A 23,016-nucleotide genomic window follows, 5' to 3' on the forward strand; every position below is an offset into this window, starting at 1 on the left:
AACTTAAATTTCATCGCCACACTTTCACAAGACAGACTCAGCTCTCTGCAGCATATAATCAATGTACCTTGTCAAAGCTCTGACCGCTCTTTTGCTCTGACTGTGCTGCTATAGCTCCACCTGTAAAGCATCAGTGCATCATCAGTGTTGCTGCTCCAAACATATGACATTTAATCAGCCCCACCTCTAGTCTCTGACTCCAGTTCCCCTGCAGGGAAAGATTTTATTATAGTCACGTCTGATCTCACCTGTGTGCGGCTCAAATGTATTCTCCGGGGCATGACGGCATCGCACTCTAAATGCTAAACATTAACCGCATGTACTCAGTTTTCAAATATCGATAACATTTTTCCCTTTGAGTCAGCTAACCAAAATGCAATAAGTTTAAATCATACACAGACATGCACATATGCTTTTCCTTTCTTTCACTCTCCCGTCCTCTTTCTCTTTCTCTCTGTCTGTTTCTCAGAGGCACTCAAAAGACCTTGAGATTATAGTGCTGTCGGACAAAAACAACTTGAAAAGATCCCAGTGTTTTCTGCTGCGGCTAGAGGGCACATTCCATGTAAGCTTCATTACTCCTATTCAATCATCCAGAGAGCATACTCAAATTTTCTACTTCGGCTGACTTGAGCAAGAGGCATCGTTGATGGGGTAGAAATGCAGAGTTTAAAGAGCAGAATATTAGTTTTAGATCCAATCATGGTTTTGACCATCAAGACAAAAGTAGGGTTTAATTATGCTAACCAATGTGATTATTAGTAATAATAAAACTGCTACTGTTACCAAATATGTCTGACCCAGTAGTGCAGGGCTACAGCTCTGCAGGAGCATCCAACTCTGCGTTCCCCAGCTTCAGCTCAGTGCCAGGGAGCTCATTCTGGTTAGGCATGATCCTGCCATTTGCTTGTCATCTAAGACTTGGTGGATTGCTATCAGTGTGGCAATTGTTGTCTTTGACAGCAGCAGGAGAGCTAGAATGGTTCTGCCTAATTTATAAAGCAGTAACATGCACATTTATATGCACAAATAACTGCTGGTTGAAGGGGTTCTGTCTACAGATACAGTTAGTCACTTAGAAATGTCCTTATTTTTGAAAGAAAAGCATTTTTTTTCAATGGCGATAGCATTAAATTGATCAGAAATACAGTCTGGACATTGTTAACGAGGTAAATGACTATTCTAGCTGGAAACAGCTGATTTTTAATGGAATATCTACATAGAGGTACAGAGGAACATTTCCAGCAACCATCACTCCTGTGTTCTAATGCTACATTGTGTTAGCTAATGGTGTTGAAAGGTTAATTGATGATTAGAAAACTGTTGTGCAATTATGTTAGCACATGAATAAAAGTGTGAGTTTTCATGGAAAACATGAAGTTGTCTGGGTGACTCCAAACTTATGAACAGTAGTGTACATAAAGAAACATAACTACTTGCTCTCTGTCCAGAACCCAAAACTTCTAACTGCAGTCTCAGCCTTGTTCCTGATATGCAGGACAAGAAATACTTCATCCTGATAAAAAATGACAGAAAATGTCCCTGCATGTGGCAGACGTCTAATTTAAGAAACTCCAAAATAAAGTGAAAGAGAAGCAGTTACATCTGAGGAAAATGTAATATAAACATTCTCAGTCGTGCCATTTATCTGATATATTACTAAACTTAGATAACCCTTGTGTCATATGACAATACTTCATATTAAGAGGGTCCTTTTACGGGAAAATCGCATCATCTTCAACATAAGTCATCATCACCTGCTGAGGATTTAATTTTAAGACCCTATTTTCTCTCCCTCTCTGTCCCACTTTCTGTCTCTTTCAATTCTGTTCACTTCAAAGAGATTCAGTGGCTTGATAAGAATTTTCCACTGCTAATACTGCTATACAGTAAAATGCGTATGAACTTAAATACATCAAAAATTCGGCTCCAGATGTACAGATTTATCAGAGGAGCTCTAAACACTCTCAACCCCGCAACATTTGGGGGTGATCACACTGTTGGGAAACAAGCAACTGAATTCTCTCTCTAACACATACAATTTCACACTAAGTTTCAGCACTGTACTGGATATTTTACAAGACGTGACCAATACAAACAGTGGTGCTCTGGGTCTTTAACGCTATCTGTCAGACTTACATGGAGGAGTCACTTTAAACTGAAGGATGACCTGTCATTATGTCATGTATTCCTTCCAGCCCATGTCTGAACTCAGAGTCCCATTTCAGCCTGACTCTTCCTGGAAAAAACAGGCATGTTCTGTTCTCTCAGGGTCAGTTTGTGATCCGCCACCCAGCGAGTGGAGATCATAAATATCTCAGTTTCGCAGCAACTAAGCACTGCTGGGTGATTTTGTTTACATCTTTGTCTTTTTTGATTTCAGCAGAGGGCAAGTGTATTTGAAGGGAACAAATAGTTCTGTGGTGTGGGAGCCACGGTGGGTAAACACTGATACTGTAGTTTTCTTGGCCTTGTAGACAGTCTCACGGAAAAGTAGAACATCCAGCCTCTTGTTACATCGCAAGAAGGAATTTGAGCTTACAGCCTGACACTTTGTGTGATTGATTTGTCACAACTGGTGACTGCAAATCTGTTTTTTCTCCTAAGCAACAAATGCTTATTTAGAGTAGCAGACTGTGATGTGGGAGTGCAATGGCATTAAATGTAGAAGTTCTCGTTCAGCACAACATCAACACCTTTCACTGGTATATTAAATTCCATTAAAAATACGAATGCATCAGTGCATAAGCAGCATTTTCTGATCTGGCGGTTGAAGTTAGTTTTTGCAGCAGTTTATCCAGTTTGGCTCAGTGGGTCCCCATCTACGTGTCGGGGTCATTTCAAAGTTTTGCTAAATGAATCTGAGCAGTTGTAAGATAATTAATGGAGTGGGAATAAAAGTTCTGCTACATAACTTTAATTAAATGACACATTGTTAGAAGTTCAGAGGGGGACTCTCTTTTTAGTAGAAAATTTAATTGACATCTCAAATAGGACACGGATCCTCAGCTAGACGCTACTTTTTTTATAACGAAGGAGAACAAAGAGCTGAAATCAATGGTTTAATCTTTATCTGCCTATAAAAAAGTGTTCCGATATTTCACTGCAGCTATAAATACAAAACCAAAAACAGGTTTAATGTGTTTTCTTTTGCACTTTTCCATCAAATTGAAATAACACCTCTAGAAAAGCACTTCATTCACAAATCTCTAAAGTCCCTGATGAAAACGAACATTAAATCTCTAGGGAATGGCATAGTGCTTTGTTTTCTATCCGACGCATTCACTGGCGGGTCAAACGGGGTAAAACAAGTTAAGAACTAATAGTGAGCAATAACCTTCCCCCTCTGAAAGCGCTGGCTAATTAAAAGGCTTTCTGCCTTTTAGGCCAAGTTAGGACACAGAGCAGCCACTGAGTGAACGCTGCTATACAGTCTCTGCTTTTATAGCAAGGCAGCCTCAAGGCCACGTACATTTTGAAATCCATGTTGACGGCGAAAAAAAATGGCACTTCCCTAGCTTTTTTTTTTTTTGCTGGACCATCAGCTTTTAAATGAAAATAATGGTGAGATGGGGGTGGACATGCAGTTAAAAGTTGAAAACACTTTTGTCAGTGTCTGCCCAGTGTCTTATGAGGACATCACCTGTCTTTTAAATGTGATTAAACTAAACTACATTTTACAGGATATTTTCTTCTTTATTATGTTTGATTGTTTTCCATCACCATATATTTTCCATTTATTTTACTGCTTTATTGTGACTTATATTAAGTTCAACAATCACATATGAGATGGGGTGGAACCTAAAAATTAATGTAGGAAGTGAAAATATCTTGTGAAGGGGTCATATCTAAACCCAAACCATGATATTTTTCTAAACTAATCAAATGGTTTTGGAAACAGCTAATGAAAAAGAAACTTAAGTCCAAGAAAAATTATCTCATACAGACATGCACCCCATCGGCTCTTTCCAACTGGAAGCATTTCCCACTTCATCACAGTCTCATCTTCTAAGGAAAATATATGATCCGATATGTAAACTATCAATGAATTTCTTTTCCAGCGAGACAAAAATTCTATTTTTTTCCTTTGGCCAAGTGTATATTGACACAAGAATTTAATTATTTATTTATTCATTATAGCTGCAAGCACTTCCAATAGACATTGCAAGGAAAAGCACATAATAAAAAAACACACCTTGAAACAATGTAAATATGAAAGTAAAGGTAAACAGTATAGTACAAATAACATATATGTAAAAAGAAAAAAAACATCAGCTATAGTTCAAAAAATAATGACAGAAATTTGTTGAATGTGTGGAGTGCTATTATATTCTATTATACTATATTATATTACACTATATTACATTGTATTGTATATTATATTATATTATATTATATTATATTATATTATATTATATTATATTATATTATATTATATTATATTATATTCGGAGCTGCTTCTTGGTTCAGACACATCACTCTTATCAAACTTGTTACAAGCTACTGCAGCACCAAATGGCAGAACAGAAACAATTCCCGACTAGCTGTTAAACAAAACATTTAGCATCCAAAGAGCAAGGGATTTCCCTTAGGTGTTGGTCAAGATGGAACCAGAGCTAAAAGTGGAATAAATGTTGAACTTTTATTCACTAGATTGTTAGAATAAAGGCTTAGAAGGGATGATAATGGCTCCGTGTCTGCTGGATGAATAAATATGTGACATCTGTATGCTAAGATGCTCTCTCTGTCAGCTGTATGAGATCAGTCAATACTGTGTTCACATCTTTTTGCGTTGACCTTGTGTGGGCCAAAAATCAATGGATGCAAGTTCAGATGAGCAACACTGGCCTTTTAAATGTCTTCGCTCGCTCTCCATATGCATAGTTGTTAAAACTGCTACATTTAACATCCATTCTACCGTTACTTTTAACCTTGCATCAGCTCTTACCTGCTCTTGCTCTGGGACTGTGCAGACCTCACCCACAGGAGGCACATGTTTGCCACATGGACATGAAATTACTCGCCATAAGCCTACACCTGAGACACCTTAAAGCTGCTGATCGTAACTTTACACCCTGACAGATAGATGGCTTACATAAATGTCTGACTGTTGTTTCTGGTATTTGGTAGCTGTACTTGTCAAGCAACGTTAAAAGAAAACCACAGTGTGCACAAGCTCCAAAAACACTTGTGTATGTGTCATTCTGACACATGGAGACAGAATGAACACAGTCTTTCTCATTACCAAGCCTTCATGGAGGCAAGCTGTCAGGTTGAAACCCACAGGAGGCTACTGCAGATGCTGCAAACCATCAGCATCAACTCCCAAAGTGAAGGAAATAGGATGTCTGCTAGCATCAGCATTAGAGGGAAAAGAAAATATTTACGGGGAAAGCATTCAAACTGAATTTTTGATTATAAACCAACTCTTCCACAAGGTGCTAGTCCGTTGGGTTCAGTTTGAGTTTACAATCTGCTGTCAGTGTTGCCAGTGGAGAGATTTAACTGTCTCACTGATATGGTTGAACTCAAAATATCTTGATGTCTCAATAGCACAACCATCAGTCTGAATCGCCTCCGTTCACTGGTTCAACACTGGTGCTACAGTCATTATAGAGCTGGAGACAGAGAGAGACCAATCCCCCAAGACTTGTACTGACAACTCTGACGCTGGCCAATGTGATCAATAGGTTATTATTACGAGCTATAGAGCTTGTCTTTATTATGCATTGATCCATGTCAAGATGCTCTTGCTCAGACCAAGGTCAGCCAGTGAATCATATACAAATTACTGTGAATCATGTGCAAATGAGGCAATGAAAAAAAACTTAACTAATGATCATTCTGACACACGAATCCCAATAAATCACCAAAAAATCCATACTTTTGATGCCAGCTGACTTAATATTAGCAATGTTACTATGGAATATTCACACCACTTATCACAGGTGATTAATGTTTTATTCTGTAGCCTGTTGCCCCTACCAGAGTACAAGAACAAGTTTTTAAAGTTAACTTGCAATTGAGAACTTTAAAACTTGTTATTGCACCAGATACATTTAAAGGACCAGTATGTAGGGTTTTAGGGAATTCTATTAGCAGAAATGGAATATAGTGTTTCTACATTCTATATATTCTTGAGGGGCTTTTTTGTTGTTTTTTTTTTTTAGCTTAATATCTACAGAAGGAGCAGGTTCACTTCCACAAAACCTGCCATGTTGCATCACTATGTAGCTACAGTAACCCAGAATGGACAAACTAGACAGTAGTTCTGGAGAGGCTTTTTCACATTTTTACATTGAAGCATGACCACCATATTGTCTCCTACATGCTTGGAAAGCAAAGGTTTAAGGGGAGTTGGTTGCAATGTGCAACCTCACCGCTAGATGCCACTAAATCCTACACACTGGTTGTCGAGACAAATAGGGGACAAAATCACTTGTCTGCACAAGATGTGTTGATTGGTTCAGCACCCCACCAATGCCTCAAACATTTCAAACCAGCTTTGGAGCTGAACTCTATGTCACTGACTTCAAACTAGCAAGCCAGAAAACATATGTAACACGCACTGGTGCCATCTACACCCTCTGCTCATCAATGTCAGGTCTGAAATTACAGTCTCATGGTGCTATAAGTTTATTTTTGTGAAGTATGTCATGTATAAGTCTTGTGTTAGAGCAGATAAAGAATATTTAGGAATATGAATCACTTGATATACAGAAAAAAAACTATTAAAGCAGACTGCAAAGATAAAAATCAGAGACTGTAGGACAAAACCCAAGGCTATACACTTCAGAAAATGTCTTTTCAACAAAGGAGGGATTTGTCTGCATTTTGTTCCTTTTGTATCAAAATGTATTCCTGTGTCTGTCTTGTATCACAAAGTCTCCCTGACACGATATGAGTAGAATCCATTTTCACAAATAGAAAAGACTTGTCTGATAGTTTTTGTTCAATTAAATGAAATATTTTGATTCACTGGTATTCAGCCATGCAGCCCTTTGTTATTGTACTTCCACTAATAAATTAGCCTCTGGTGGAGAGCCACTGAATGTTGGTTCTTTGGCCTCAGTAAGCGCGCCCTTTTCATCGCACTCTGTTCACCCATCCACTCTTAAATGACACTCACTCACCAGCTCTGCCCTGGAAACATTTTATTCCTTTTCATTTTCCAAAAATAGGCTGGTGTTGGAGTTGGGCCTACAGAAAGAAACAGATCACTCGGTCATTTCATCTGTCACCACACTGATAGAGAGAGCTGCCTGGTGGTCTCAAAAGAACGGCAAGGCCAGGCACAGATTAAAAGCAGAGCAGGGACTACCCACAGGTCAGTGGCTGTCTCAGATCAAGAAACAATCAGGCCAATAATGAAACATCAGAAAACACCAAAAAACAAATAAGAGAGCTAAAATCCACCGATTTTACGCATCAGTTCAGTCATTAGAAGGCATACCACTCAGCTTGTGAAATCAGCTGTATAAAAGCTCCCGTGGCTCTGGAAGAATTCATGAGAAGTCTGAGAAATTCACCTCGATCATCAGTGTAATCTCAATTTCAGTGAAATTTAACACAGGGTCTGCAATACAGACTGCTGATGGGAAACTTGAGAGATCTGAGCCTTCACCAGGCAACAGGGAAGCAGGCATGAAGTCCTTTCCTCATGAAAGTGCCAAGCAAATCACTGGAATGCTCCTTAAAAATGAAGTGCAATTTATAAGGACACTTTTGCCCATTAGGCGTACAGAGTGTAAAAACAGATGGCCTGCAGCACAGTTGAAATGTACATTCTCACAATTCAGTCTTTTAATATAAATACAGGTTTATGTGTGGTAAACAGAGCATGCTGTGGTTGTGAGTGCATGCATCATTTACAGAATAGATGTAGCCCCAGGTCAGGAAAGAAGAGCCCCACTTCCAGAAAAATAGGAGCCGTGCATCATATCTACTGTAATAATGGATGAGTGTTTGCCAGTATCAGTAACTGTCATATCTAAAAACCTCGAAAAAACATTACTTAAATATCATACGATTTTAAAAAAAAGATAAATGTCATCAGTTTTGAAATCATTGTTTCATTACAGCTACACTGTTAAAAAAATGAGTTTTTAACTGTGCTTTTTTAACTTTAAACTTTTTTTTTACACATTTTCACAGTTTTGTTAAATTACCAATAATATCTAATTAAATCACAGAAAAAGGTAATATTTCACACATTGTCCCTATTAAATAAAAGACCAAAACTGTATATAATGTTCACATCAAAAATCCACATTTTTACATATAGTTATTAGTTTTATATTGTAGAAGGTGAAACCATAAAAGTGCGTAGTTTTACAGTATTTAAATTACCTAAAAATGTATAAATATTTTACAGATATCTGCTGTTAGCTTGATTTTTTAAAAATAGTTTTTAACATAACAATATTCTACTATTTCACTGTCTTTACAGTTTTACATTGTATGTTTTCTGGCACTTCACCAGATTTTCAGAGATTTTTTTAAAAAAGGATTCTATCTATCTATGTATTTATGTATATACACACGTGGACAAAATTGTTGGTACCCAAATTTTGTGCACTGCATCACCTCTTGTATGATACTATCAGTGATAAAGAGCTTGGGGTAGCCGTACAAATTTTACAATTTCTTTAAAAGTATAAAAGGTAATTTACAAAATTAAATGGAATGACATCAATGTTTTATTGAGGAGTAGCTAGATTATGAAATGATAAAAATTTTTCATTACAAAGTTATTGCAAGAAAACAACCTTACCGGATGGTTTTTGACCCACTTATGCATCTAAGGGTTAACAAAAAGAGAATAGCATTAAAAAACAATTTAAAAGTCACACATACCGTCACCATAAATGGAATAACAGGACTATGTTCAAGTATTAAAGGTACATAACATAATAAGTGCAAGAGGTCTTTAAAGCATCATTATTGTTTCTTTAACAGATATTTTGCTCTTTCTTAGACAAGCTGCCTGAAGACTAATGGTGCAAAGCTTTGCTGACGTGATGCAGGTGCAGACTGCTGCCTCAGGATGGTGCCAGTGTGCTTTGAAACACAGACACCTGAACCTCCTACAGATTCCACACAGACCCTCAGCTTTACGGCCTGAGTGACAGTCTTGGTGGCTTTACACAATATTAACTTAATGGTGAATGTACCGACACAGTATGAGCTCTCTGCCAGCTTTCTGAAGCTATTCACATTTCTATCAGCCGTATCCCTCTATTAGCAGGGTGATGGCATTGTGGAGGGAAAAAAAGCATGCTTAGAAAATTATTAAAGAGGCTTTGCAGTTGTGTCAGAATCTCAGCTTGCTCTTTTGCAAATGACCGTGTATACAAATATAGAAAAAAAAAATGATGGCTTGAGAAGAGACATCCATGCAGTAATTGTATAACATCGTAAACAAGCTTGTGTCTGACCCGACCATCAAACCCTGCATGGGATCTCTAACAAGTAAGCCCAGTGTTAATCTAACAAGCGGTTGGTTTGGACCACTGGATGGTAGCTAACAGGGAAGCATTAAAATTTAATAAAGCAACTTCTCCTTTTGCCATGCAGCTGCTACAGGTCACCACTGTTTATTACAAGCCAAATAATGCTACCACTTGGGTAAACCAGCACCACCGTGCTATTGTTAGGAGCATAATAGGATACAGGCTGCATTAAAGAAACAATTTGACATTTTGGGGAATATGTGCCTTTGCTTTCTTGCTGAGAGTTGCTCCACCAGAAGATCATTGCTGCTCTTGTGTTTGTGAGACAAATATGAGGCTACAGCCAGTAGCTTGTTAACTTTAGCTTAGCGCAAAGGCAAACAATGTCCACCTGACTCTCAGATACTGAGTAAATAGATCCCAAAATGTCAGACTGCTCCTTTAATCTCATCTACGCAATGGTGAGAAAAATCTAATTCCAGTAGAAAATAAATCATTCCTACTTGATACTATTAGAGATGACCATGTCTTACAATGAACAGTTAATCAGCTCTTTAATCCCATTTGGTGTCGCATTTGACCTTCATTATAGCCAACAGTCTTAAGAAACACTTAAATAAAACATTTTTCTTGAAATTGAATCACATAACATAATATGTGGCTGCAGAAACTCAGATGCCTTTTTCTCTCCTTCATGCCCGAGTTCAAAATGCATAATTGTGAGCCTACAGTGAGTGTTTTGGAGAGCGTGGATAGGAAGAATATTTCCCTATGGCGACATATAGTTGACGCAGAGCAAAAACGACATTTTCTTCCCCACACGGTTGAACTGCCAAGTCGAAAGCAGAGAAAAGAACTTTTCTCTGCAGAGACAGCTCTCACAGCAAAAGACCACCACAAAAAGGTCTTCACAGTTTTCTCCAACATGGCCAGACAAATGTATTGTAGGCTATTTACTAGTGTGTGCTGTTTAGGGTAAAAACTGAAAAAATGCTCCAGGTAACAGCAGAGAAACATGCATCTGTGCGAGTTTTTTTTCCAACCAATTTCAATACTCTCCGGCAGCAGACTGCTCAATGAACTTTATGTGGTGTTTTATTCGTGTTTTTGCTATCACATGTTTTTGAGGCTATTTGTGCACACAGTAGGCCCAGCCGCTAGTGCTGGCATGCTGCAGAGAAATGGAGGAGAATTGTTGAGTTGTGGTTTTCAAATGGGGAAACTGTAAATGTTATCTGTTTTCAGGAAAAATAAATAAATAAAAAATTAAATGTGGAAAGTAGTTGTGTTTAAAGAAAGGGCTGCAGAGGAATTGTTCCCTTGTGTAAGTGGATGTGACAGATTCTCACCCAGGAGAGCACTTGTACTGAGCACACACTAGAGGCCAGCAGGGCCACCTGTCACACAGATCTGCAACTAAAGAACTCTATTAGCAAACAAGCACTGCTGGGTAACACACACACACACACGCACATGCATGCACAAACACAAACACACGTAAAATCAATATGCGAATGAAGCCATAAAGGTAGAGTGATTAGTTAAGAGGACAATAAATATGGCGCATGATAAGACAAGAGTAGATGGAGAGCCCCATTCAATATTGATGCTCATTTTAATGATCCCATTCTCTAGATCATATCCTCCTCGTCACGACGGTCTGCGATATCATTACTCAAAAGAGCGCATTTTCACTTTGCATGAATTACAGTACAGGAGGGTGTGAATGCAGCAGAAAGCAGATTTTCTCTTTAATACGTGTAAGGTGGAGCGTAACCATGTTTCACTCTGTCCACACTCCACTTGGCATATGACAATTATCAAGATGGATCTGCACTAAATCGTGTACGCTGCCATAAATGCGCAGTGCATTTGAAAAGAGAAGTGTTAAAATAAAAATGATCTATATTACAAATGAGCTTCCAGTGGGAGGGATGAAAGGCACAGCTTCCAGGCCCAACTTGCCTTTGAGTGCAAATACATGCAACCTTTCTTTCTATCTTATTGCCTAAAATAATTACCTGTCACACAACGTTTATATATAATATAGGTTACTAAGTGCGCAGGGATACCCCTCTGGAATGGAATAGCCAGAGGAATTTTCTACACTGTCACTCCGTTGCGGTCAAAAAAATATATAATCATGTTTGACACAGCCACATCCTCTGGAAAACCACGACAAGTTGAGCTGTCAGGGCTCTTTTGCTTGGCTCCTGCCCTTGAAGCCTTTTGTCATTTTTCAACTTCTTGGCCCCTGACCACCCCCCTACTACCCTCATCCCCTCAGAGAGAGAGAGAGAGAGAGAGGGAGAGCAGGGATGATGTTTGATTTTTAAATGGCTGCTGGAATAATATCCATGAAATCAAGGATGATCGTAGCTGTCTCACAAACCACTACCTCCCCATTACCTCCCCATCGCTGCCGCTCACGTGACGCTGTCGAGCTGATCCGAGGAGAGAAATTCATTGGAACAGGTGGAGCCGTGGACCATATCCCATTAGCGAACCTGCCAAGGGCCGGTCCCTGTAGGAGTAAAACCCTTCTCTTCATGCACCATAGGCACACGCTACTGTATATAGACGTAAATTTATGGGCTAAAACATGCTTCTTAGGCAAAAAAAAAACTGAGGGAATGATGAGTGTGTAGATCACAGCTTTCATTACTTTTAATAAATCTGTAAAATAAAATAAAATAGTAAAAGATGCAGCAAATTCTTTCTTTTTTATCTGAGCAGTGTACTTAGCCCGGAAACATTCAGAGAACACTCATTTGCAATGAAAGTCAGTGGCTGAAAATGTACTGTAGGCTTCTTGATGTGTGTGTTGTGGGTGCATGTGAAGGGCGGACACAGCTCTGACTTTAGCTTCGACTGGCTCGGCTGTTAGCCCCTGGCTCCATGACTCTTCCCACATGGCAACACATTATGGCAACACTCTCCATTCTATGCATAGTACAAGGGAAAATGTCAAAACAAATGAGAGTCACTGTGGGTAGTGATCTGATCAACCAGTTTAAGAAAATGAAATGGAACACACTTCACACAGTCACAAAAAAATGGAGATATTCTTTTAACTCCATCTGTATGTGATGTGTGTGCATTATAAAATATGTCCTTTATAAGATATAAGACATGTGACTTGCTTGGATGGATAAAGGAAGCAAGGAAAAATACTTTGAAGGCTTTTTTCTTCAATTCACAGTGAACAGCTTGCTATATTCCAGTGTGAATGCAGTCCATAGCTTCTAAGCAGTAGCATGCTCTTCACTGTAGATGATGCTTTAAAAAAAACGTACAAGCGGTGACGTAAAACTGTCTTTGTATCAATCTTTCATCAACATCTTTGTGAAGGACAGAGGCTGAAAGATCAACAAAATACTCAAATGTCTTTGGAGTACAGTGAGAATTTCATGGTATTTTTTCAGCTTATTTTCTTTTATTGAGTGGAAACAACGAGAAAAAGCAGCAGAACTTACAGTGGACCAAAGTGAACAGACTACACCGAGGGACTAGTTTGTGTCTCTATTTTGCTATCGTTTACTAACAGTCTACATCAACAACGGGAGCCTTTTTAACTTTGCCCAGTCCTTTATTAACTAATCCTACAAAATGACTGCTGGCAGAGCTAATTTTTATTGCAATCTGCTGATATTAATATCAAAGCACATACAGTGATGGATGCTGTAGCCCCAGTTATGCTAATTTGACTTTGGCTTATAATTCTTTGTTGTATCTGTACAGTTGCTTATATATAAGTTTTTTGTCAATCTGACGTTTTTATATTCTTTTGCGTTGCTTATTTGCACCGTCTCAAGTTTTTTTTTTTTTTTATTCTATTGAGCCTTTATTTATACAGGTAGTCTCATTGAGACACTGGATCTCATTCTCAAGAGAGACCTGTCCTCAAATAACATAACAAAAAACAACACTGAGTCACTGACAAACAACACTAAGGGACGTGTACTAGACAATATAACAATACAATATACACTGAGTTACAGACAGACAGGCTCATGACAAAACACAACATAGAGATCGAAATGGATGTGCAAAAGCGCCAAGTCTTCATAATGTGACGGCCGCCGTGTATATGTGTGATAGAGGAGTTAATGACATGTGTTCTCTCCAAGGTGCTGGGATTGGCCAGGTAAAATCACTGAGATGTGGAGCACCTGGGCCTGCTGCTCCACCTCCACTATATATGCTGGCTTCCAGTGTCCCTGCTCTCTGATCCTTCGCCTGAGCCACATGCACAATTTATTTAGTTTTCTCTGTTAGTGCACCCTTCAACACCACATCATTTTCACACACCCACATACACACTACTGATATTACAGACAAGACACACCTCATACCCGCAGGTATTATTTGTTTGACTTACTTTCAGTTGTAATAAATTATTTGAGTTATTTTGGAAAGTGGACTCCTCCTGTTCTATTGTCATGGCCATTGAGCCGGGTTATGACAATAATGTCTTCATAATGTTTGTTTCTATTATGATAAACAATTGTTAAATGCAGATGCGTAATGTGAGCATAAATAAAGTTCCCTCTGTGGCGCTGGTATCAATTCTTTACTGCAATATTTCTTCATGCTGCAGTACACGAGTTTTCCTGTCAATTTAACTGCACATTGTACTCCTGGCATTTGTGGGGATAAATTCATGGAAGTGTTGGAGTCTTTTATTCTTCTCCCTGTTGGCTGTGGTCAAGTCTAGCACCTAAACCCACTCTTTCCTCAGGTAATTTGACAACTTGTTGAGAGATAGCACAGCGAGAAAGAGGTAAAGGGGATCGTGGATGAAGCAAACAGACGTGTTGCCATGGCACAAAATGGTTAGAGCGGCGGATCCTGTCTCTTCAGGAAAACAATATCAGAGAGCTGCAGCACACTCGCTGCTGTGTCCCCCTGTTGAGCTGTGCACAGTGATGCTGTTTATTTAGGTTAGCTAAGTATCCTGTTCCTCTTATGTCAGTTTCTCACCGGCTGGAACTGAAAGCTGTTGAAAGGCTATGAAAAATTTATCCAAGTTAGACTCCTGGGTCCCATGCTGAGCTGGAAAGCTGATTGAAGAAAAAGCAGTATAATTATCCTCATCAAGGGAAGAGCCTATTCTGTATATATACTCCAAAAAGCCGCCTCGCTAAGCAGGCCCCAATAATCCTCCTTTTTCCTTTATAATGCCTTATTCTTCCTTTAAACTTTAAAGTACAGCCTCTCTTACCTTGAATTCATTCTTGAGCAGTTTGAATTTTGCACCTGACACTCTGTAGTATGTGACACTGTCATTGCCGCAATAATAACCAGCCTAATTCAGAAGTAAGTGGGATAGAGTGCTCCAGAGCAGCGAGCATTCATGAAGTGAAAGTGTTGCATTACTGTCCTGGGAATAGTGGTGACTAAGGATTCACTTCATGACTGAACATAATGGGGAATGTCAGTATTATAATAAGAAAGTTCCATCTCATTTTTCTTGACCTTTCGGTTGAATACTCCCTCTGAGTGTGTACTTTACAGGAAAATCAATACATGCATCATGGTGCTCTTTGTTTTGCGTGTACAACAATTGCCAGTGGCTACAAATTGTGCTTAGCATATTACGCACTATAATTCAGTAATTTGTTTACATCTGCAATGACCAGGTGAAATTACACTATTATATGGGATTTTAATCACACAAAAACAGAGAATTACCCCAGGCTGAGAAGTCAATCAATAAGGCTTGTAAGTGTTCAGCAACAATGACAGAACTGTTTGAACTTACATGCATTATAGCTGGCTGTGCTCAAATGTTTTAAGGTACTGTAAGTCCTTCTTGGCCTGTTACTAATCAGAGCAAGTGGGGCAGAAACTGCCACTGAATAGCATGTTAATTATTAATTGTGCGTCTGCCTCTGCATATTTATTCCTGCTATTGCATAGGCCTGTGCACAAATAGGGAGGATGTGGTGGCGCTAACACATTTGTGTTATCTCCTTTTCCATTGTTGTATAATTAATGTCCTTTTTAGAGAAGGGTTTGGCATCAAAGTTGACATTTACCACCAAGGTGTTATGCAAATACTAAGTGCACCTTGAGTTCCGCATAACTTAGAATTTAAAGAAATCTAAAATAAAATATTGAAAGTGCACGGCCTTGGCAATCACAGTGTCTATCTGCTGTTAATACTTCAAGCGGCCTCAGTGTCTTTCATCCTTGTTGTGCTTCCGTACAGACATTGCACCAGTCTGAGACATTATCTGCAGAATTGACTTGGCAATAGACAACCTAAAAAGATCTAAAATAATGTTAAATCAAGAGAAGTTGTGTTTGATTTAGTTTTTATATTGTATATTAAGCACCCTCTAAATGTCTCGTTACGATTAAATATTTAAGGATGCCCCTGAACTTACTGATGAACTATGATGTTTCTGCATCTCACTGCTGCTTTCTCCACACTTTAATGATTGTGACGACTAGCCTAAGAGCACCACTACAATTGCAATTCAAAACAGAGTATTATTCAGACAGCAGCAGTGGTCCCTTTTCAACCCATCCAAAGCCATAGAGTACTTCTCTCCTGAGACTCCCCACCTCTTCAGCCCTGACATCGTGTGCGATGGACAATTTTGAAGCCACAAAGTAAGCTTAAGAGTGGCTCAATTCTAACCTGCATACCTGCATGTTCCCTTTAGAGAACAACTATCCCCATGCTACAAATCAGTATATAGTATTTTCTTTGTGCTACATCACATTCATATCATTTAATTGGACCTATACTTGAATGAGATAAGCCATGTCAAAACCACTCACACAAAATTCAGTAGGATTCCTCATAGATTAAAAAATGTTTTGGAAAAATTGCCATTCTAGCTGCATTAGGTTTTCATCTCATAAAAGTTTCACATACCTCTCTTTGCAAAAGTGCATTATTGGCTTATGTCTCTCATGCTCATGTTTCACTTTTAGGCAGCACTTTCTGCCCTGCAGTGAAATGACATGAACATCATTGGCATGCATTTTGCACAGCCAACTCCATGTAGACGCCTTGACATTTGGGTTGTGAAGCCATTTCTGGAGTTTTAAACATAAATGAAAATTAAAAGATCAGTTCTTAATTAAAAAGTTGTGCTGCTGGCACAGACCAAAGTTCTTATGGTGTCAACGGTGGTGTAACTTCAAACATTTTGCAGGGATTTAGTACAAGGATACAGCAGAGTGACAGAAAGACCACTGGTAAAATTCATATTAATAATACAAGGACCTTAGCCCACTGGGGAGAAATGCAAAGAGACAGTAAGTCAAATGGCTTTGAAGCACAAGGACAAGTAATGAATTAATTGAGACAGCACTAAGCATTATATATTACCAATGTACTGCATAGCAAAGAGAAAAAAAATGAGCTCTTTGTATAATGTAAAGGACACATTTTCTAGTAATAATTTAAATTGCATGAAGAAAGATTTGCATTAAAAACTAGTAGGATCCTTTCCCCCTTGTCTTTCCTTTCTATTTATGCCTATTTCCATTTGTTCCACTTCTCCGTCCATCTACCCGTTTATAGCCTCTGCTCTGCACCACTTTGGGATAAAAAGGGTTGAAGCTTGACTATCTTTTAAGATGTAGTTTGCAGCAGCGTTGCTGGATCCAAAAGATCCCTTCCCATTTGTGAGAGGAGTGAAATCAAAGCAATCTTCTTGGCTGCACTTAAAAAGCCTTCATCTGCTGAAACTGACCCACCTCTTCACATGATGGATGATTTGGAACACTGAACGGAGGAAGTTGGAGAACACTGACTATTTTCCTGTTTGCAGTTATATAATGCATGCACCTACATTAGGTATTAATGAGGTCGGAATTAGAGAATGGTTGTAAAATGGAATAAAAAGGAGTTGCGCACTTTGAGTAGAACACCTTCAAATACATCCTTGTTTTTGAATTTTTGAAAAGAAATACTTAACAAAACAAGCAAACGTTATATTTGAATTTATATACAGTACATCAATAAAGTATAAAATAACCACAGGAAGTTTTACTATGTGTACGCAAGATGTGTTAAAAAAAATAGAGAGAGAAGGTTTGATGCAGACTCCTAAAAATGCAAAATCTACAGACGGCATATTGAAGGGTCCGTGTACGGATCTGGTAATTGGATTTTCCGTTCTGAAACGGGTATTGAAAAACAAAAAACGAGTGGTTATTTGATTTTCGTTTTAAAATACAAAAATTAAAATTGAAATACAAGGCGTTTTTCCTTTTCATGATCAAAAAGGGATATACCATTTTTTTTTAAATGCTTTGATTTTCGCTTTATATTTAGAATAACAAGAAAGTAAAATCAGTAAGAGACAGAAACGAAAAAAGGTCCGTTTTATCATTTTCTGAGACCGGAAGTGGTCATCAGGAAGTGTGGAGCCAAACGACAACAAGATTCTCAAAGGGCGGAGCCAGAGAGCAGTGATTGGTCAGACCATAGATAATATAGAAGACAGCGCGCTAGCGTATCTAGTCTCTGTGTATCTATGGTCGGCACGTCTGGCAGCATCTCTGGCTGCTGTTGATCTTGTTTTTGGAGTAAAACACGGTAAGAAGATAAACACTTCTAACCAGTAGCGTTGTTTTGTTGTACGTTAAGTCAGCGACTTGTGAAGAGTTGTGTTTTGTCGTGTTTGAGTAGTTGGTCCGGACGCGTTAGCTAGCTAAGTGGCTAAGTTAGCTAGCGGGCTAATTAACACAGGTGGCTAACTTACCGCTGAACACCTGTGTTAGTTGCTGCTGCAGCTGTTCGTCATTATTAGAATGACCTTCTCAACCTGTATTTCTCTGCTGTGTATTTTAGCTTTTAAAAAAGTTATTTTACTTTAAGGTTAACTGAAACCCGTTGAGCTGCACTGAAGGTTAACATTCCGCTGGTTTGAATTAAACCACGCTTAACTTAACATTGCGCAACATTACCTCTCTGAATCTCCATAATTTCATTAAATTCCTTCTCTCTTCCACTGCTCAAGTTCAATCCAGTATATAAAATGACATTAATAGTGAATAAACTAACAACCAGCCATTGTATTTATTTATTACTGCATGTATTTGTAGTAAAACATGAGTTGAAACATCCTCCTTTTGGATCTAGAACTGCACAAGCCGTTCATTTTCAGTCACCTGACGAGTTAAACTCCCCTTTTTATGTGAGGTTGAAGCAGAAAGTCTGAGTTAACAAAGAAAGTTGTTTATAATTTGCGATACTTATCTCTGACTGAGGCTTTAGTTTTTGTTGAGCCGATTTACACGTAGAAACTTTGTTCAGGAAGATTTCTCAGTTGCTCAGAGGACAGGCTGCTTTTTACACAACCTTGTAAGAGAATGTCTGTCAATGCTTTCAGCAGAATTTAGAAACACAACACTTCCTAAACAGATATTTTGAGGCTGTGAGGTTGAACGTTTGAGAATATATCAGTGTGTTTGTTTGTGGTCTTTCTGTTTCTAGGTGGAAGCTGAATTAGTGAGGATGACTCCTGCTCCTGTCATCTCTAAGCTCCTCACACATCTTTACCTGCACATGAGGAAAATCACTCCTGTAGAATGCAGGTATGTTTGTCATTATTATAAAAAGATGTTGCCTGGTGACCTGTCAGAAACCCATTATACAGAGTCAGCCAAAATAATGTTTACACACATCAGGAAAAGAAAAACTTGCATAAATATTTCAATACCAAATTTATTCAGACATCACGAGATTAATAAAAGTTATCTTTGGCCTCTACAATTACAAGAGGTGCTCAAAGTGGTGGCCACTGGCTTCCAGACATTTCTGTTGTGTTGTAGACGTCACTTGTTGATGCTCCATTCATGAGGGTAGCGCCATCTGTTGGGAAAACATCGTACAACAGGACACAGAGTTATCGTGATGTGATCAAACTTAGAAAGAGGTATCTATATGTGTAGAAGTACTTATACAAATGAAATATTTATAAAAGTTTTTCTTTTCCTGATGTGTGTACATTATTTTGGCTGACTCTGAACTTAATGAGAACAAAACTGTCATTTAAATGTTGCTCTGAAAGCTTCTTTAGTGAAAACCAGCTGGTGTTCTGCTTTGAAACAAACTGCTGTTGAGGTCTGTGTTTTTAGGTTTAACCCCACAGTTTCTGAATGAACTGATAGTTGTTTTTTTTCCTGATCAATGTGGACGTTATAATTGATGGTAACATTTACTGATCATATAATCAGCATGACAATATAACAGTATAACATTCTGACCACCTGACTAATACTGTGTTGGTCCCTTTATGCTGCTAAAACTCCTCTGACCCAGTGGTTCATCAGAACCTCTGGGGATGTCCTGTGGATTCTGTGGATCCTGTGGGTTGCAGGGTGGGTCCTACCTAGACCAGGCTGATCCTGGACCATCCCACAGATGCTCAATCAGATCTGGATGTGGGGAGTGTGGAACCCAGGTGAACAGCTTTGCTCTGTCGTGTTCCTCGGACCACTCCTGAGCAGTTTTAAGTTTGTCCTGCTGAGGGTGGCAGCTGGCATCAAGGACTGCTGTTGCCATGGAGACTAGGGGGTTGTTTGTCCTGCAGTGTTTAGGTGGTGGTACATGTCAAACATCCACATGAACGTCAAGGTTTCCCAGCAGAACGTTGCATTAGAACAAGATGATGGATGCTGTTCTCTTCAGCTGTCAGTGGTCAGAATGTTGTGGCTGATCAGTGGATCTGTCTGCCTTTACTCTGACATCCAGAGTTATACAAAAGTGTCGTATGTGTGCAGTGCAGAAGAGATTTACTTTATTGTATGCTTTCTTTTTGTTTTTTAAGGGAGAGCATTTTTTTTTTATCCACCTGAAGAAGACCTAATCTTTCCCTTCAAAGGATAGTTAATTGTTACTACGGCTTCCATAGTGGTCCCATCAGAGAAAATCATATCCATATACAGAGTTTTATTAATTCCAGGGCTGGTTCAGTAAAGATTATAATAATAACTACATCAGATAATTCTTGGTCGCAGTTGGAATTTTGCAGCCTGAGAGATGGTTGAGAAGGTTTGCAGTTCTTGTTTTAGCAAAATATGTTATAATAGAAGATCTTTATTGTCATTGTACATGAAATTATCTGCAAACCAGCAAAGTGTATCAGTCTGAGGTATCTAAAAATAAATAAGTAAAGAAAAATGCTTCTAAAGCCAATAATAAACAGAATATTTTGAAGGAATATTGTAAAAAGGAAAGAAAAGCTCCATTCTCACTCCTCTCAGGATAAACTGTCATTAAAATTGACTTTAAATTTAGCTTCAACATGAGATAAAAACATTTACTTTCATTACTGATATTGTCAAGTTTTAATAAAGTTCATGCTACTTTTATAAAATGATGAAAGTGAATAAATTGTATTTCTGTGATCTGTGTTTGATTTCTGTCTTTTCTCCTGTCATCCAGATGTTCAGAGGGAGATGATGCCACATCTGGTCCAGCAGATGGAAGGTCTTGAAGTTCTCTGACTGGCCTCGACTGAAGATGGTCGTCTCACTGGATTTAAGGTTCAGATTCTCAGTAACAAACTCCACCAATGTGCCAACAGGGAAGCTTTAGGTTTATTAAATGTTGCTATGAAGGTATCGCTGTTTTTCTTTGTGAATGCAATGTGCTCCAACTGAAACTTGAATTAGAACTTAGAAGTAAATCCTTCCATCTGAAAGGATTTAGTTGCATTAATAACCTCATAACATTCTAATTTTTATTCCAGTCTTGGTTGGAAATAGAATCTGTATTGATTCAGGTAAAAACTGAACTTCACAGCATGTTGAAGCAAATTTACACTGTTTATTCACCAACACTTTATTTAATAAAAGTCCCATCTAGTTTTTTTATGAGGAATGTGATGTTTTAATTTCTCTGTGAATAACTGCAGTCTAATGCAACAGCTGGAGTTGTAACATCTGTCCTGATGTTGATCATGAAGTATTGATCAGAATACTTATGGTTAGCAGTCATCCCTGAAGTTTTACATTAAAATCTTTACTTGTGTTGTGAACTTTGGTAAGAAGCAGAAACGTTAGCGTTGCCATGGATACATGAGTGTTAAATTCTGTCCATGTTTCCATTTTGGGAAATGCAGTCCAGTTCCAGAATGTGGAGGAATTTAGTCTCACAATCACAGACAACAAATATTATCTGAAAGTCGGGTTATTGTTGTTTATCAGCACAATACAAAAAGATTAATATAAGAAATATTCCAGTTAAGAGTCTAGAATATCATGATTTATGTAAATTTACCTCAATAATATGAATGTTCAGGTTAAGATTGTGCAGTGATATTTATTATGTAAGTTTAGCTGATTAAAGTTTATGACTCTGCACTAAAATATTATTTAAATTGACATCATTATTATAATATTTAGGGTCAGACCCTACAGTATTGAGATTAAGAAATCAAATATTCTATAAAATGTAAATACGCTGAACTCATTTGGATATATTTAAATGAGACTCTACAATATTATTTGACACAAATCTATCTACATCAAAATTTTTATAATTTTCACGCCAAGCATTTACTGGACTAATTTAAATATTAAAATCACTCCTTTCTAATCTTCTGCTGTACGTTCAAACCTGAGGCCTTAAATAGAAACACACAAGTATCTGTTTGAAGGAATTTCTGCAGAGTCCTGGTTCCAGAACATGATGATAGAATTATAGACAAACTTTAACAAAAGCTGCCTGAGAGTTTACAGGTTTTTATGCTGGATTTCTTCAGTAATTTAATGAGCGTTATCAGCAATAATCAAGTGTTCATTTGATGAACTTCATTTCCTAAAACATCCAGAATTGGAGCTCATATCTTTGGCAGCTGTAAAGTTTCTGCTCCTTCAAAGTTCACAACACAATGAATGAATTCCTAAAACACTCTCAATGCTGGAGAGCGTTTGTGATGCTGAAGCAGTGATCAGTTTTTCTGTTTCTTCTCTGGAGATGCACAACGAGGGACGTCTGCAGAGACTGAGAAAGAGTCTCACCACATCCTGACATGAGGAAAAAGACTTTATTGAAGACTACAATGAGAAAAACTATCAGACAGCAGACGGCTGCATTCAAGGTGAGCTCTGAACATTTGATCTGGAACAGGAATTCAGTAACGGCAGCATGAGCTTCATTTCAGTCTGTAGCTGCTGAATTCATGGATGAATCATCTGGCACTAGAGAAGAAGACCATCAAACATCCACGTCAGCTGATGGAGGTCCAAGAGTCTCACCAAACAACCTACAGAGTGAAGACCTCAAATCTGATTGGACGGCCTCCTATTCAGCCACATGTGTGAACAAATGCCTCTAAGTTGATTTGTTTTCTAAAATAAATCTACTTTGAGTCCTAATCTATGCCTGTGTGTTTGCTTCTTTACACCGCTGTTAACAGTTTAGGCTGTTAGATTGTTCCAGATAAGACAAGTACAAGATACTTCAGAGCTGTTCTACCACGAGCCTGACAGGAAGAACTCCAACAGCTACTGAATGTTCCTGTGGTTCCCTCAAGGCTACAGGAGGAGCCCTACGAGGACGAGCCGGTCCACCTGATGGCGGCCAGTC

At 38.4% G+C, this 23,016-nt stretch overlaps 1 long non-coding RNA gene across 1 annotated transcript; it reads left to right on the forward strand.

Moving 5' to 3' along the window:
• The first annotated feature begins 17,944 nt into the window (after window positions 1–17,944).
• On the forward strand, window positions 17,945–22,809 carry LOC129349776 (uncharacterized). Its single transcript, XR_008602895.1, has 3 exons — window positions 17,945–18,015; window positions 18,916–19,016; window positions 20,869–22,809. It is a non-coding gene; the product is annotated as an uncharacterized LOC129349776 (long non-coding RNA).
• The last annotated feature ends 207 nt before the right edge of the window (window positions 22,810–23,016 follow it).

The sequence above is a fragment of the Amphiprion ocellaris genome, chromosome 10, assembly GCF_022539595.1.
Source record: "Amphiprion ocellaris isolate individual 3 ecotype Okinawa chromosome 10, ASM2253959v1, whole genome shotgun sequence".
Classification (NCBI taxonomy): domain Eukaryota; kingdom Metazoa; phylum Chordata; class Actinopteri; family Pomacentridae; genus Amphiprion; species Amphiprion ocellaris.